The sequence below is a fragment of the Jaculus jaculus genome, chromosome 6 (assembly GCF_020740685.1).
Source record: "Jaculus jaculus isolate mJacJac1 chromosome 6, mJacJac1.mat.Y.cur, whole genome shotgun sequence".
NCBI classification, from domain to species: Eukaryota; Metazoa; Chordata; class Mammalia; order Rodentia; family Dipodidae; genus Jaculus; species Jaculus jaculus.
In genome coordinates, this window is record NC_059107.1 from 120,398,517 (window position 1) to 120,417,175 (window position 18,659).

General features: G+C 41.6%; 1 pseudogene; it reads right to left on the reverse strand.

Annotated features, from left to right (window-relative positions):
• Positions 1-9,438: 9,438 nt before the first annotated feature.
• Positions 9,439-18,659, reverse strand: part of LOC101595380 — a 124,079-nt pseudogene continuing 114,858 nt past the window's right edge.

The window sequence follows — 18,659 nt, forward strand, 5'->3', positions numbered from 1 at the left end:
TTTCTACGTGTCCTGAAATATGAAACTTGTTTTTAAGATTTTTTTTTTTTTCTTTTCCTATGGGGCATTGAGTCCAGGTGGAAATGTTTCCTTGGAATGTGGTTAGCTCAAGGCACACTTTCATAATTCACATCAGAAAATGTAAAGAAAACTTGTCTTTAAATTCTAGAGGAAACCCTAGTTTTTGCACAAGAGTCTTTACCACCCACAGCTTGGCAGCAACACCTGTCAAGACTTCTAGCTTTCTCTTGGCTGTATCTCAGGCAGCACTTGCATATGCAATGTCTTAAGTTTTATCTCACATTGAAACAATTTTGACTTATTTTATAAGTTTTATTGTGAACTACAGGACATGCGTTTTTGCATATAGATCCAATTTCCTGCCAAATTTAGGAGACCACCTCTAAATTTTGTCTCCCAAACTTTTCTTACCAAGACTGAGGTTAGCTTTCCTTCCTTCCTTTCTTTCTTTCTTTTTTTTTTTTTTCGAGGTAGGGTCTCATTCTAGCTCAGCTGACCTGGAATTCACTATGTAGTCTCAGGGTGGCCTTGAACTCATGGTGATCCTCCTACCTCTGCCTCCCAAGTGCTGGGATTAAAGGTGTGTGCCACCGCGCCTGGCTCATAAGGCATTTTCCATATGTGTGTGTGTGTGTGTGTGTGTGTGTGTGTGTGTGTGTGTGTATGTATAATGTCCTTTGATGTTCCCATTTTTAAGAATTGACTTCTTGCGGGGGGGGGGGGGGTTCTGGGAAGGTTGATCAGTGGTTAAAGGTGCTTGCTTGCGAAGCTTGCTGGCCCAGGTTCATTTCCCAAGCCACCCATGTATGCTAGACACAAAAGTAATACAAGTGTCTGGCATTCATTTGCAGTAGCACGAGTCCCTGGAATGCACTCTCCCCCCACATAAATACATGTTCAAATAAATTCTTTAAAAAAGGTTTTCTCTTTCTCCTCTTCTTTCACCACTTCCACTCCCTCCTCTGCCTTTCTTTTCAACCAAAATTCATGGCTGACATTTTTACAGGGCCATTTTCACAGATAAACTATTTTTGTTACCCCACAGCTACTTTGGGATGAACAGCTACCTTGGGGAATGTCTGTGGGTCTGTAGTCAAAAGGCTGAGCTCCCTGGTCATCAGCTCACCTCCCACATACCACCTTGCTCAGCAGATTCATGAGTTGCCCCAGTAATGGAGCTTCTAATAAATAGTTCTCATTAAAGATGGGAAGCTAGCAAATGCTTGGTGTGCTCCAGTGTTCCCCAGATTGCCTTAGAGTGCCATTGAAGTCTCACAGACTGCTAAGAGGTGTTTTGCAAAGCATAATGATTCCCTTGTCACATAAGCTTAGGGAATATGTCATATCCTAGCTTCCTTTTGGAAAGTTCCCTTGACACATTAACCTATTACACGATCCTAACTCTGTGTGTCTAAATGCATCTTTCATGAAGTATGTGCTTTCATGATAAATGTAATAGGTACTTTCATAACTTGTTAGTACTTGCATCATCCTAATGTTCTAAGGCACAATACTTAGAAGAGATTGGTCTTTATGATTTCTAAAGAGTTGATTTCTTGAATTTTCCAATAAGAGAAAATGAACAGCTTGTTCTATATGCCTACTAGTGGAGTCCAGCAACAATATTTAAGTATTTATCATTGTTTCTACCACTAACAGTTTTGATTATTGGTGTGGTCCACACACTATTGCTTACTCATAGATGAACAACATCAGATGTATGCATGTGTGCATGTGTGTGAGTATGCATATAGAGACCAGAGATTGACATCTGGGTGTCCTGGGTAACTTCCTTCATCAGTCTCCACCTCATTTTTTGGGGGGGGTTCTGAGGTAGGGTCTCACTCTAGCCCAAACTGACCTGGAATTCACTATGGAGTATCAGGGTGGCCTCGAACTCATGGCGATCCTCCTACCTCTTTTCCCAAAGTGCTGGGATTAAAGGCATGCACCACTATGCCTGGCTCCACCTCATTTTTTTGAGACAGCCTCTCACTGAATTTGAACTTGGATCTTACTGACTTGGCTAGACTCAACAGCCAGCAAGCCCCAGGAATCCACTTCTCCAGTGCTGAGATTACAGGCCTGTGCCACTGTGCCCAAATTTTTACATAGGTTCTCCCATCCTTTTTATTTTTTATTTTATTTTATTTTACTTATTTTTCCAGGGAGGGTGTCACTCTAGCTCATGCTGACTTGGAATTCACTATGTAGTCTCAGGGTGGCCTCAAACTCACGGCAATCCTCCTACCTCTGCCTCCTGAGTGCTGGGATTAAAGGCATGCGCCACCATGCCTGACTAGATTCCCCCATCTTGTATTTCTTAGCTGAGTAGTTTAACATAGTGGTTCTCAAAGTGTGGTCCTGGGCCAGAGGGTCCTGGATCACCTGACAACTTGTTAGAAATGTAAATTCTCAAGCCCCTGCTTAACTGAGCAGGAGCCGGAAGGGGACTGACCCTGTGCTTTTCTGCCTGTTTTGCTTTGCTGTGCTGTGGCTCAAATCCAGGCCTTGCAGACTCTAGAAGCCATCTGTTTTAACAATCTGCTAGTTCATTTGGATGCATGTTTAAGTTTAGAATCACCATTAAATAGTCAAGATTTGTGCTTTCTGCTCATAAGGGAAAATAGGGACCAGATTGGTTCTTCTATCTGAAACAAGTGAAGCCCTGGACCAAATGTCTGAAACAGTGATTCTTAAACTTTGGACATGACAGCTATTCCTGCGAAACAGTAAACAGAATCACCCCCTGGGATGCCGCAGCCTGCTACCTGAGAGGAACTTCCAGGCGGAAGCTGAGGAAGGAACCTTGGCACAGCCTGTCAGTCTGTGAGTTAAGGAGATGCGTTGGGAGTCCAGGGAGACCAAGGCGGCTAAAATTTACAAAGCACAGTACCAGACGTGAGCAGAGACTGAAAAATTCAGAGCACAGCCGGGGGTTCCCCGCACATGCACACCTGAGTGCTTCTGGGTGTGGATGAGGAATGAATGAGGAACGAGGCTGGGGAAGAGGCACCCACAGGAGCACAGGGGAACAGAAATGTATGGAACACCATACAGCATATACGGAGCCGGGCATAGGGGCCAGAGAGGATGAGCATTCTAGTTCAGGGCTTCTTAAACTTGTAACCCCTTTGATTGGAGAGATCTTTACACAATTGTGGGTAATGTAGGGGGATAAAATAGATATACAAAAGTTGGAGTGTCAGTAGAAGGCAGGATGCCAGGAAGGGATCTTTAGAGGGGAGGGAAGGGACCTTTAAGGGGAGAAGATGTAGAGCACATATGGTGTGAACGTAGGGGAAGAATATGAGAGGGGAAATGTTTAAGTGGTGATGGGGAAGAAAAGGAGATGGAGAAAAGGGTTAACCAAAACTAACGATGTAGGTAAAGGCCATTTGGAAACCTAGTTCTTTGTTAGCTAATTAAAAAATATAATTAAAAAAATAGTTTGAATGGAAGTACCTTGTGTGGGTGGATAATTAAGGTTGCTCCCAGAAGCCACAGGTTATTAAAGAAAAATCTCGGTGCCAAGTGTGGTATACCTCCTAGTGAATTGTTGGTCAGGGAGGTCCCTGAGCTCTCTCCCAAATAAAATAATGCAGGCTACTACCAATGCTCTTAGCTGCCCAACAGAATTAAACAGCTAGATCCTACTGTAGAAGGCAGCAAATGCTTCAGTTGTAGGATACAGAAAAATCAAACTGGAACTAAGCTGGAACCTTTATCCTGGCTGGCAAGCTTTGGAGGGAAGTAATAAAAAATTTTACCCAGTGGCATGGCTGTTATGGTGGTAACTAACTGCTTTCTGATGGAACTTGAAGCCTGTTACACAAGAATTCATGCCTGGTACTGAAAACCTAGTCAAAAGCCCATGGCTTGAGAGGTCACAGGCCTCAGGAGGGAAGCTACTGCTGCTGTTTGGCTAAATGGACATTTTATGTCCATCAAACTTCCCTCTAAACATTTATTTTTATGTTCCTAGATTAGTGCGGCTCTTACCCAGACAGAGAAGCTTCTTTTTGCAGTAGGTAGAAGTTACTGGGGAGACTCAAACCTCAACAAAGTCCTGGAAATGAGTAACTATGGAATACTCAGTTCTGAGTGGGACAACTGTATCGCTCCCTCCAAGGCTCAGGTAACATTGTGGATGAGGGGCAGATGGAATGTAAGAGACAGACAGTGGGGAGAAGTGTTGTGGGCTGCTGTCTTCAGGACATGAGATTGCTGTTCCTCTCATGGACTCCCAGAAGCTGTAGTTTCCTACACATGACTTACAGAAGGGTGGGCCATTCCATCATGGATGGTGGAGGGCTTCATGACACCTCCACCACCCCCAAAGAAGTATTGGCACTTAATGGTTGCTGGGGGAGGAGAAAACATGTTCTTCGGAGATGTAGACACTGGTAACTTCATGCTCTGGTAAATAGCCCTTCACCCATGTTCATGCAATCAACACGAATTAAATTCAGTGACACACACACACACATCCACATATCAAAGTAGAAGTGGGACTAGTTGGGAAGAAAGGGCTCAGTGGCAGAGCAACAGGAGAGAGTAATGGGGGAGGTGATATGATCAAAATACATTATATACAAGTGTACAATTGTCAGAAACTTAAATACACGATGAATTTACTTTAAAACAATAATTTGGAATACATGTAATTTTACCATTTAAGATTAAAACAAATTTGCATACCAATGAGATGGATGTGCTTAGTTTATGTAGAGTTAAATTTTGGCTGAATACCTGATCCTGGGAGTCACAGAGCATCTTCAACATTTCTCAGAGTTGATCAATATTTTCACTTTATCATCATCAAAATATGTAGTACAGAATGGGTGAAGTATACTTATGGCCATGTCAGAAGTTGTTGGAAATTCTGTCCTAATCTCAAGCCAAAATTCCTTTACCATTTTCCTTTTAATGAAACATGTCAGTAACTCAACAAGTTTATTAATCAGTTGTTCTAACCTAATACAATCAAAAATATACTAATTAGATTATGGGAAAATATTAGAAGCCTTTCCCCATGCCAGGTAATTAAACCATGACATATCAGCATCTATAATCTCAGTGTGAGATAAGAAGATGGGAATCAGGAGAAACCATGTGGGCAGCTAGCCTGGTGGGTGCAGTAGTGAATGATGTGAGACCCTGACGCCAGGGGGAAGGCGAGAACTGATATCTGAGGTTAGCTTCTGAACTTCGCAGACACCCTCACACATGTATGACCACAGTCATACACGAACATGCCCCCCCACAATCTGTTTAAATGCATTTTGACAATTTACAACGAAAGCACTAAAGACGTAGGCCAGGTATTACACAAAGTTTATAATTTAATGTAGAGCAAGATGTATGAGGACAAAAGCCTAGAGGCGGGAGAAGCAAGTGTACTATTGTGAGATTAAAAAAAAAAGTTTAAATCTTCTTATTTATTCATTTATTTATGAGCAAGAAGGAGAGAGAGATAGAATGGGCACACCAGGGCCACTAGCCACAGCAAACTACCTCCAGATGCATGTGCCACCATGTGTATCTGGCTTACATGGGACCTGGAAAATTGAACCTGGGTCCTTAGGCTTCCCAGGAAAGCGCCTTAACTGCTAAGCCATCTCTCCAGCCCTGTTGTGAGATTTTTATACTACATGAGAAGTAATAACATTCCAAGGCAGATTGGAGTAACTTAAGCACATATATGGTAAATGCTAAAGAAACCACTAAAACAAGCAACACAAATAGTTGTAGCTAATGGGCCTTCAAAGGGAGTCAACTGAATCATAAAAAGAATCCAAAAGAAGACATAAAATATGAAAAAGGGAATAAAGAACAGATGAGTCACACCAAAAATGGATAACAAGGCAAGGACTCAAATCATGTTGATAAACAACCAGCTCAAGCTCTCAGGCGAGTAAACAAGTGGGCTTTGATCTCCTGTCTGTATTAAATTTCTCTCACAAAGTTGTGTAGCGGGAGATTAGAAACTTGAACTAATCATGATTACAACCGCAAAGTGATCTTGGCTGTGATTCCTTTTCTGACCTAAGCATATCACAGAACGATGTTTAGCAAGTTCAGCCAAGAGACACTGAGCTGAAGGCACTTTCCATTTCTTTCTTCGCAGAGCACTTACATAATTCAGATTGCTATAGCGTAATGACCAGCAGTGTTCAAAGGGATTTGTGCAGTAACCATTCTGTCTCAGGAGACAGAGGTTTAGAAACAGTATTACAAAGACTTTCCCTTGTCCTCCTGAGATACAAAGAAACTGCAGAAGTTTTAGGCTGAACTCTTGTTTTGTGGGACGCTGTTTAGTTTTTGTTGGCTTGTTTTGCTTTTCTTTTTTGCTCGAGGGTCACCTTTAAGCGACCTCATCTTTGCCACACGTCTCAAGCTCAATTCTGAATACACTTGGTTTTTGTAGTTCCACCTCTAGACTCAAAGGTCTTATCTCATGATGCATCTTCCTCCCAGACAGCTAGCTCTATGGGCTTTAGTCCTTCTCTTGTAGTTAATTCCCATCTCTGTCTCTTTCTCAGTTCCTCTCTCTCTCCCTCCTTCTCTTTCTCTCTCTCATGTGCATCTGGCTTTTATGTGTGTACTGGGGAATCGAACCTGGATGGTTAGGCTTTGCAGGCAAGCGCCTTAAGTGCTGTGCCATCTCTCCAACCTCCATCCTTTATCTTTATTTAAAAACCCTCCCACTGTTCATTCTGTAGCTTCACCTGTATCTCAGATACTTTTCATATCAGATTTTGAGATTGTGGCTTGTAGAACCTGATGGTAAGGTGGCGATGAAAGGAAGACATTCTAGGTGCGTTTATCACCTACTCAGATTAAGATAGTCCAGCCTTCTGCCTCTCGGCCCCTCCCACCACCAGCGTTTAAAGCAACTTCTAAGCTTCATTATGTAGGTTGAGTAAACCAATGAAGGGAAAACTTGAGAAACAGGTAAGCCTAGAAACTAGGGGAGGAAAGAGCAAGAAGTGAGAGAACAATAAACCCAGACAAAAGGAATGAGGGAACAACAATGAGGGGTGGGCAAAGGGATCAAGCTAGAGTTGGAATTTTGGTAGGGCCTGGATTACTGAGTGTTCAGGGAGGTGTTGGGGTAACTGTAGGGCGTATGGGATGTTGTAAGTGAGAGAAGTGAGACAAACAATGTCTCAGGGTAGGTCATGAATTGATTTCCCTTGACAGTTCTTGACAGCACCATATGTAAGATGCCTATGGGATAAAATCTTCATTCTTAGGACAGAGCTGGAAAACTAAAAATGAACCAGACATTTATTACTACCTTTCTTTCTTTGAAAGAGGCTCTTGCTTATAGCCAGCCACAACTGGCTTACAATGCAGGATCCTCCTAGAACCCTGCTTCTGCTGCCCTTTGCTTCTGTGATCACTTCATGTCATCAAAGGGGATGATAATGTCTCACAGCTAGAGGTCTGCAATTCTTTGAACAAAGACGGCCTAAAGTTATATATCTAAGACTTAAAAACAATAATGGTGAGCAAATGATTATACGGTTCATACATTTATGGTATTTGGAGAAAAGCAGCTGATACACTGTGAGATTTCCAATGTTTGAAGTTGAGACTGAAATTCAAATAGCCAAAGCTATATCCCTAGATGCTTAAGTGTATTAAAGGTATGAAAATGAATAACAGAAACTCTAACAGGCTCACAAGTTCTCCTAACCCCCACTGTGGACCTCTGCATGCTTTCAGAACAGGAAGACAATTTCTTCATCAGTTCTTCTTCTTCTTCTTTTAAATGTTAACATATTGTATGTGATTCAACAAAGAAGATGGAGTTTGGGGGAGAAAAGGTTTGAATGATGTAAATTCCACAAGCTGTCTCTAATGATGGGAGGAAAGCTGTGACTGCAGGAAAATAAGGTTTTACCAGGTCACCTTTTTCCTTAGGAAGCATTGGGAAGCAGGTTCCTGATGCAATGTAGAAAATCCCACCTTTACAACTAGCTCAACCAAAGCCTGAAAGACAAAAAGCAAACAGGGAACAAAACAGGACTCCCTTTGCCAGTTTGAGGTTGTCTTCTCTCACCTGTTATCTCTTCCACCTTTTCTCCTGGGTTCACAGAGTTGATGACGTTATCCACAGATAGCTCAGATTTCATAGGCTGATTTTATCAAGTAATTAATGCATGATGCTGGTGGAAACTGTGGTTGTCAGTTCCCATTGTAATGAGGCTAGAGATAGAGCATATTTAAAAAGATAGTTTAAATCGACTCAAGCCTGGCTAGGCATGGTGGCACACTCCCGTAATCACAGCACTCATGAGACAGAGGCAGGGTGATGGCTGCAAGTCGGAGGCCAAGCTGGTCCACATAGAAAGTTCTAGGCTGGCCATGGCTTTATAATGAGATTGTGTCTCAATACACAACCCTCTCCCCCAAACAAACAAGCAGACAAACCAAAAAAGAAAAGAACAAAAAACAGGCATAAAAGAAACAATTCTCATTCATTCATCTTGTGAACTATCAAGGAGAAAGAATTGTATACTGAAGGGGGAAAATGCTTTTCTTTTTTTGTTAATGCTCCCTTTCATATTACTTCTATAGCAAAGATTTGAGTATTTATACAACATTGGAGGAAGTGTTTCTTTCACATTGATACAAAAGAAATGTGTGCCTTTCAGATATCATCCAGCTTAACTCTTTGTTGTTGTTGTTGTTGCTTATTTCTATTTATTTATTTGAGAGAGGCAGATAGAGAGAATGGGTGCGCCAGGGCCTCCAACCACTGCAGCACCAAAAAACCAAAAAATAAATGTCAGATGCAATGTTTGACTAGCATGTACAAGCCTTCAGTTTGATCCCTAGAATCACAAAAAAATAAGAAATGAAACAATGACACCCCTTTAATTCTCACTTCTACATATAGGTAAGAACAATCTTTTCCTATGCAAGTTTCCTACGTCCTAGTTTAGCTTCAAACCTACAAAACACACTGATATTAAAATATAAAAGGTCATAAACAAAAAATAAGGTGGGGTGCAAAAGTCAGGAGGTATGAGGTAGTCAACAGATGACTAAGCACAAGCCCACCTCACACTGTCCAGTTTGCAGCTTGCTTAGACGATCAAGCTAGCCTTGGCAAGGCTGTTCAGAGATGACCTGTCAATGGTCTAACATCTGAAACAGACCAATACCAAACTGATCTTTCCTCTCAAAAAGTGTGGAGGCTGACACCTGGAATCTCAGCAATTGGAATGAGCTCCTCTGAGAATGGCCTGGGCTGCAGAGCAAGATCTCATCTCTAAAAACAGAAACAATAGAAAGAAGTCCAATGTCTTCAGCAACAGAACTTCTGGGGAAAGCTGGCTGCCCCTGGGAAGGGGGTGCTGTTGGTGGGGTGCTTGTGGGGAACACAGTGACGTCATCTGGAGATCAGTACTGGAAGCTGCACTTCGTCGGGATGTCGTCAAGAATCTGCTGCAGTTCCTCATCTTCAAAACGCCCTTCCAGGCTTGGGATCAGAGCCTTGGACTCCTCAGCAGTCTCTGGGCAAAGGTTGGCCAAACAAGCCAACTCAAACTTACGTAGCTTTTTCTGAAGAAGCAAACTACGGACGCTGGCAATGGTCTCTCTGGTTTTGAAGCGGCTGAAACGGGCTGTGTAGTTTAAGGTTTCCATGAAGACCTCAGAGAGCTCCTGCTCATCTTCTGCGCTCTCATTCTGCTGCTTCTGATGCTCCAGAAGCATGTGAACCTCGGAGTTCAGAAGGGTCTCGGCTGTTTCAAACTCTGGGGAAGATGAGCTGCGAGGTGTCCTCCTCCACCAGGTGCCGCCGCCGCGACCCAGCTTAACTCTTAACTATGAACCTGTGGAATAATTTTTTTTAAATTTTTTAAAATTTATTTATTTGAGAACGACAGACACAGAGAGAAAGACAGATAGAAGGAGAGAGAGAGAATGGGCGCGCCAGGGCTTCCAGCCTCTGCAAACGAACTCCAGATGTGTGCGCCCCCTTGTGCATCTGGCTAACGTGGGACCTGGGGAACCGAGCCTCGAACCGGGGTCCTTAGACTTCACAGGCAAGCGCTTAACCGCTAGGCCATCTCTCCAGCCCGGAATAATTTTTTTTTAAAGAAAGACATAAAAACATATTTGGAGAGGTGGACATGGTGGTGCACTCCTTTAATCCCAGCACTCGGGAGTAAGAGGTAGGAGGATTGCTGTGAGTTTGAGACTACCCTGAGAGTACATAGTGAATTCCAGGACAGCCTGGGCTAGAGTGAAACCCTACCTTGAAAAACCGAAACAAGCAATCAACCCATATTTGGCATATTTAAGAAAAAGTATGCATTAATCAGATAAATAGCATACTGATAGTGTTTCTTTTAGACTTTTGAAAAATCTTTCTGTGTGTTTGGATATGTGTGTGTGTGTATGTGTGCATGTATGTGCCATGGGGTGCATGTGAAAATCAGAGGACAACCTTGGAAGTTGGATCTTAACTTCCACCTGTTTGAGACAAGGTTTTCTTTGTTTGCTGCTGCGTACACCAGGCTAGCTGGTCCATGAGCTTCCTGGGATTCTCTTCTCTGCCTCTCATCTCACTATGTAGTAAGCACTCTTGTCCACTGAGCCATCTCTCCACCCCTGATGGTGTTTCATTATATGTATGCTGTATTTATATGTATATCTCTTTATATGTACCCAAGCAGTTAGTGTTCAGTGAATACTTAGATATATCACAGGTGTTGGTTAAATGTCGAATAAAAAGACTTAATATGTGCATCCCTTCCTGACAGTAAAACTGGAGAGTCCACTGGCAAACTTCTAACATTACCTGTAAGTTAACATGATTTTTTTTTAATTTTTATTTATTTATTTGAGAGCGACAGACAGAGAGAAAGACAGATAGAGGGAGATAGAGAGAATGGGCGCGCCAGGGCTTCCAGCCTCTGCAAACGAACTCCAGACGCATGCGCCCCCTTGTGCATCTGGCTAACGTGGGACCTGGGGAACCGAGCCTCGAACTGGGGTCCTTAGGCTTCACAGGCAAGCGCTTAATGGCTAAGCCATCTCTCCAGCCCAGTTAACATGATTTTAAGTAGTCTTAGATGTCAGAATTACTTAATGGCTATTCCCATTGCTCATATGTATAAAATATTCTCAAGACAAGTTTTGCAAATTAGCAAAGAATAAGGTTGATCAAATTTTATCATCAACCAATATTTCTTTATTTTTATTTTATTTATTTATTAAAAAGAGAGAGAGAGAGAGAGAGAGAGAGAGAGAGAGAGAGAGAGAGAGAGAGAGAGAGAATGGTCATGCCAGGGCCTCTAGCTACTGCAAACAAACTCTAGATGTATGCACCATCTTGTTCATATGGCTTACATGGATACTTGGGAACTGAACCTGCACCCCTAGGCTTTGATGGTAAGTACATTAACTGTCAAGCCATCCCTCCAGCTCCAGCAACCAATATTTTTAAGCATTAATCTATGACAGAAATATATGGGAACTAGAATAAATAGCTATTTATTATCAGGTTTTGCCTTGCTTAATTTTGGTTCACTAAACCAAACCTTTGGAATGTGTTATTTTATGGGCTTGATGATGATAGAACTCTCTCCCTATGTCTCCATTGGCCTTGGTAGGTTGTGATCATGGCTTTAACTATGCAGATAAAGAAGGTACGAGGAGGGTGATAAATGCTAGATGGCCTTTCCCAAAGACAGCACAATAGAGCTCACCCTGCTCTTTCTTCTTATAATGTGTTGGGAATATTCCTCAAAAGGTGGGATTCATGCTTCTCTTACTTGGATCTGACAGGCCTGTGCCTGTGTCCATGGCAAAAATGACCCTGGGTGACATCCCAGGCATAAGTCATAAGGGTGAGCTAGCTTGTACCTAGTACTTTAGCCCACTAGGGTGGGAGGACACACAGAGACTCTATGCAGACATTCTACACCACAGCTTTGTTCGCCATCTGTCTGTCATCAGTGGGCCTGTGAACAAAGAAGTCTTCACACTGCCTCCAACACCAGAAACTGTCAAACTGCAGGGGAAAGAAACTCCAAGAGAAGTTGCAAAGCAAAACCAAGTCTCCCTCCAGAATAGTGAGAGGGAAACAATGCTAGTATAATGACTGCTGCAGTTCTAGACTACTGAATTCTAGGGGGACACGTTGTACAGTAGGTAACTGGAATAAGAATTCTTTAAGTTCTCCTTGATTTCCTAAATAGGCTTCTGTGATCTACAGAGGTTGCCACATTCTCTGTTTGAGAGGAGGTTTTCTTTGGATTGGTCACATAGCAACACACCGTGGGGAAAGAAGTCAGACTGGACTGTCAATTATGTAGCAATCAGGAAGCATCTTATCTCTCAGTTTTGTCGAGACTACTGGGAAAACTACAAAAGCCGCACAAGATTAGGGGTCAAGTTCCAAAAATTGGTGATGTGGAAAAAGCCAATTACAAATCATATACAAAATATGGTATTGTCTTTGAGTTTTAAAAATGTACTTTTTGTATATAACTGAGCTTATTGTTGGCATAGATTTTTGTGTGTTTTATTAATGTTGTGCCCTTAAAGCCTAGAGGAGTACTTTGCACAGATGCTCAATAAAAATTTGTTGAATGAAAAAATGTTGCTGGGTGTGGTAGCACACACCTTTGATGCCAGCACTAGGGAGGCGGAGGTAGATGGGTTGCAGTGAGTTGGAGGCCACATAGTGAATTCTAGGTCAGTCTGGGCTAGGGAACGAGACCCTACCTAAAATAAAAAAAAAAAAAAAAAAAAGAAGAAATGTTAACACATCTGGCAGAAAAAGCACCATCATTATTTCTGGAAGATAGAATTATGTGTAGTTTTTCTTTTGTTTCCTTGTTTCTCCTAACTTCTTCACTGTGATCATGGGTAACTTGAATAAAGTACTTATAAAAGGCCATTCATTTTAGAATAATAAAAGCTTTAAAAAGACCCAGAGAGAAAGTCACTTACCACTAGAATTTTGCATATTTATGAAGAAAATAGATTTCAGTTTGCATGCCAGTTCTAGTTGGCTGATCTTACTGGTAATTATCTAGAATGCTCTATGAAGGATTAAAGGGTAATAGTTATGCCTGGTAGATTAGTAATGTCTGTCATGGATCTGGTAAGGAGGTATGCTTTCCCTGTGAGTGCACGATTTGGGCACTTGCTGGATCCTGCTTTAGACTTCTTGCTGGTTTTTCAGGATGAATTCGAGTATAGCTGGGCAGACTGATGGTCTCCGCACTTCTGCCCACTCCTTCCATGTCTGCATTCTCCTCCTTGGCACTGAGAGTCAGTCTTGACTGAACAGAGTTAAGACAATGGTGATTGCTGTATGTAATTGGCAGCCAAGTTTCTCTTTATGCTGTTGTTGACTTATGGATATGTTAGGTTACGTGACAAAGGGAAACTGAGGAAGCAGGTGGAATAAATTTGCCTTAAAGGAAAAACCTGAATTTCCACTATAATTACAACTGTCTTTAAAAGTGAATGAGAAGCAAAAACAAACAAACAAACAAACAAACAAACAAACAAACAAGCTATCAGGGACTGCTTTTCTGATGGGAAGAGGAATAGGTAGAGAGCTAGGGGCCCAAGGAGCCAGCTTCATGGTGAAGATGGATTAGGAGAGGAGAGATGTAGGGAAGGCAGACTTGAGGCACTGGAACAGGCAATGAAACCTTCCCCAGAGCCCGAAGAACGGCATGCAGCCGACTGACACCATTGTAAGCCCTCTGGGATCCATGTCGGATTCTAGTGCACAGAACTCTAAAACAACAGATTTGTGTTGTTGAGCCACCATGTTGGTGGTAATTCATTGCAGCTGTGCTAGAAAACTAATACACAAGATATGCTTATTTCATGGTACAAAGGAAAATGCTATTCACCAACCCCTTCCAGTGGCCAAGCCATTCCTTTTTCTAGATATTTTAAAATGCATTGCTCATTTCTTCTAACAATTTTAGAACCATGCCAACCTCATGTGCAAAGTTAAGTCATAAGAAAAGGAAGCAGCTTTCACCATTGCTGATCAATAGGCTGCTTAATCTTTCTTCCTCTCAATTTTTGTCTTTCAGTAAGACCATAATTCACTGAATAATTACAGTCATGTGTTGTATAATGATGGGGCTCTGAAAATGAGTTATTAGTTGATTTCATAATTGTGTGAGCACTAGAGTACATTTATAAACTAAGATGGCCAAAATGTCTCCATGTAATATAATCTTATGTTCCTACTGTTGTGTATAAAACATTGACCAAAAAATCATTATTTGATACCTGACAGTATTGGGAAATGTGAATTTGAATGCTGGATAATGTGAGGTAGGAAGAAGATATTATTTAGAAGTATTGGCTTTGAGGAAAAATTATTGAATATAAAAATAATGAGAGAGTAGTCATCATCTATTAAGACACAACTGTCACTTTATATATATTATCTTAGTAAATAGAACAACCTTTTTTTAAACAAAAGAAAATTAGTTTATTTTTATTTTTATTTATTTGAAAGAGGGAGAGAGAAAAGGAGGCAGATAAAAGGAGAAGGAGAAAGGAGAATGGGTGTACTAGGGCCTCTAGCCACTGTAAATGAACTCCAGAAGTAGGCACCACCTTGTGCCTCTGGCTTATGTGAGTCCTGGGAAATCAAACCTGGGTAATTATGCTTCACAGGCAAGTCCCTTAACCACTAAGCCATCTCTCTAGACCTAGAACAATCTTTTTGGCAAGAATTATTGTTCCCATTTTATAAATAAAAACGCAAAGTCTAGTTCAGAAATTAACTTATTTATATTCAAATAGGATTGTAGAAATTCCCTAGGTAAGGTAATATTTTCCTTGAGGGTAAAAAGAATTGTCCTCTGACTTGGTACTTCCTCAAATCCATTCTTTAATGATATAACACTTCTTTTGGAGCTATGGAGATAAGTAGATGGTTGGTTTACTTTTATTTTTTGGTGGTTGCTTTATAATATTTTATTTTTATTTAGTTGAGGGAGAGAGAGAGAGAGGAAGAGGGAGAAGGAAGGAGAGGGAGAGAGTGAATATGGTTGCACCACGTCCTCCAGCTGCTATCAACAAACTCTAGACGCACGTGCGATCTTGTGCATCTGGCTCACGTGAATCCTGGGAAATTGAACCTGGGTCCTTTGGCTTTGCAGGCAAGCACCTTAACCACTAAGCAATCTCTCCAGCCGTGGTGGTTGTTTTTCAAGGATTGATAGTCCTTATATTTAATAGTAACCAAAGCAGTGTCGATAATGCTCCCAAATTTTGACATATGTTTTAAAATTAATTTTCTTTAAGACAACATCTCATGCAGCCTAGTCTGGCCTCAAACTTACTATGTAGCTGAGAATGATCTTGAGCTCCTTACTCTCTAACCTCTTCATCCCAGGTGCTGGGATCACAGGTATGTACCTCCATGCCTGGACTTTTCTGAGGTCACATTTTAGATTACTTGAAAAACTTTTTAAAATTTCAGTGTCTAGGCTATCTTCCACATCAACTGAGCCCAAATCTTTGGAGTGTATTTAGACACAAGTATTTTTCTCTTCTTCTTCTTCTTTTTTTTTTTATAGCAGGGCTGCCAGTTGGCATTAGCTTTAAAACATTTTGAGGTAATTCTAAGTTTGGAAATTCTGACCTACAACCAGGGACTACAGTTTTGGTAGATACCTCACTAGCCTTTAAGAAATTTATTAATTAGTGGTAGTGCCTTATTTGGGAATTTCGCAGAAAACTAGTTCTTTATAATTAGAAGCTTAATGCCACTCAAGGTCTGTTTTAAGAGTTTCATGTTCTACCGACTGAGCTAGCTGGGCACATTCAAAGTCTGTTTTTAAAACAATTATTTATTGATTTATTTGAGAGAGTGAGTGAGAAAGAGAGGCAGATAGAGTGTGTGTGTGAATGTGGATGCCAGGGCCTCTAGCCACTGCAAATGGACTCCAGACTCACGTGCCACCTTGTGCATCTGGTTTTATGTGGGTACTGGGGAATTGAACCTGGGTCCTTAGGCTTTGCAGGCAAGTGCCTTAACCTCTGAGCCATCTCTCCAGCCCTCAAGGTCTTTTAAACTAGATTTTTTTTTTTTTTCAGTGCTGGTGATCCAACCTAAGACCCTGTGAACACAAGGAAAATGCTCGACACCGGGCTACATTCCCGGCCTATAGATTCATTTTCAGTGGACTATAAATTTCTTAAGTCTGCTGGCAATATTTCTGACTTTTTCTTAAGTTTGTATTTATTTTTTTTCTGATCACCTTCTTCTGCTTTTACCTTATTCCTCTCTTTATCTCACTAATACATCGTTGAAGACTGTCTTTCTAGTGTACTTCTGCCCAGTTTGTCATATCACACTGATACTGTGACAAAAACTCAGGAGCAGGAAAAGCTTTTCAACTGCACTGAAAATACAGGAAGTCCAAACAAAGATAGTTCCAGTCTTGTGACCTAGGTTCTTACCACTGGGATAGGGTACACATATCTCAAAGGGCCAAGCAGGAAGTCTAGGGGAATGGACCAGTATGTAATGTAAAGAGAGGACGGGGCGGGGCGGGACTGAGAAGACAGTAAGAGCGAACAGGATTCATTGTTGCTAAAACTTCTACTAGTAAGAGCAAAGCCAGATGAGTACCTATATATAATATCTACATACATTTAACTGTCTGTATGGTATCTTTACACTTTTAAGTGTGTGCTCAGAAATTTTAAAGCGTTTTGTCATCCAAACAAAACACACTGTTTCTCAGGACTTTATCCACTGACCTCTGATTTGCAAAGGTTTTGTGTTTGTTTTGTTTGAGACAGGGTCTCACTCTAGCCTGGGCTGTCCTGGAATTTACTATGTAGCCCAAGCTGGCCTCCAGCCCACAGTGGTCCTCCTAGCTCAGTGCTGGGATTAAAGGTGTGTGCCACCATATGTAGCTTTGATTTATAATTGTTTTAACCACAGGCAGTGCTGAACGGACTGGGTGAGGATCCTCCAGTGAGTCTCCTTAGAGACAACCTTGAGTAGAATAACAGTAGATGGTGTAATCTTGATTATTTTTTCCTTGAGAGATAAGATCATTGGCTCCTTGACATCAGTCATAAAAATAAAGATAATTTGTGTGATTATCATGCTGTCTTTACATTATAGCAAAATTCATCCATCTTTTCCTGACCTTTACAACTAGGGATATGATTGGATAAGATCAAGCATACTCAGGGTGGGGTGGCTGGAGACAATAAATAGAGGTGCTGTTCTGAGGCTGAACTAGTCTGTATTAGTTAATGTAATTGTCTGAAGCACTGATTTTGTATGTTCTGCATAATTAATATGTATTATCTTTTAACAGTATAAATTGTTATAAAGCTAGAGGACCAAGGCATATTAGATGTCATGGGACTGTGATAACAGCGGCTTTTGGGGTAGAACAGTTGTGGCAGGGCAGAGTTCACAAACGCGAAAGCTGTGTGTGGTAAGGTGTGGTGGCCCGGGCCTGTCATCCCCAGCCCTCTGATGCTGGGTGTGATGTGTCTGATGTGTGTGGTGTAGTGGCACAGGCCTGTCACCCCAACACTGATGCTGGAGGATCACAAGTTTGAGGCCAACCTAGGCTATATTGAGAGGACATGTCTCAAATACACAAAACCACAAGGAGTGAGAAGGTGGTGAGATTGTTTATTTAAAGGAGGTTTGAAATGGATGGGGACATTGAAATAGATACTCAGATGAGAGTCCTTATCCTCATTCCTCCTCCCTAGGAACTGTTAACAACTGAGAAATCCCCGGGGTGGGGCAGGGCTTCTGAGCCCCTTCTATCTTAGAAATTATTAAACTGCATATCCAAGTAGATAATACTGTAAAGGTCAAATAACTACTAGTATATTTAGGATCTTTCAGAGGTTGAAAATCCCCAAGAAAATTCCATCTCTTAAGGCATATGATATCTTTTAAAACAAGAAGAGCCCAAACACTATCAGACTTAAAAAAATGTTTACATTTAATTGCTATACTTTGGACCTTCAATGTTCCCCAAAGACCCACAGGTTGAAGACAATCCCCAGCATGGAGTGCTATTGGGAGAAGGAGAATCCTTGAGGAGGTCAGGCCTAGTGGAAGGAAGTTCTGTTACTGGAGATGTGTCCTTGTCAGAGTCTTAGGGACCCTGGCCCCTTCCTGGTTGTGTCTGCTCCCTGGTTGGCAGAAGGCGAGCAGCTCTGCTCCACCACAAGCTGCCCCTGTGGTGATTCAGCACCTTGAACAGGCCCATCCCTTAGACTGGAACCTTAAATCCTCAGGCCAAACTAAACATTTTCACTTTGTAAGGTAATATCTTGTATTTTGTCATAATTCCACATACAGACTATCTCTTTTACCATGGCTCTCAGCCTCCCAGGTGACAGAAAGTATAAGCTCATCTGGATGCAATGCCTAAAGCCAGTCTTTTATATTGTAGTCCCTATAAGACTAAGGACAAACTGTCCTTGTGGATGCACTCTGACCTTGGAGTTCAGGTCATGACCTAGCCATGCAAAGGAGAGAGATGCAAACACATTAATGGAAACACAGTGAGACCATAGCCCTTCCTTCTCTTTCGTTTTTTTGAGATAGGGTCTCATTCTAGCTCAGGCTGACC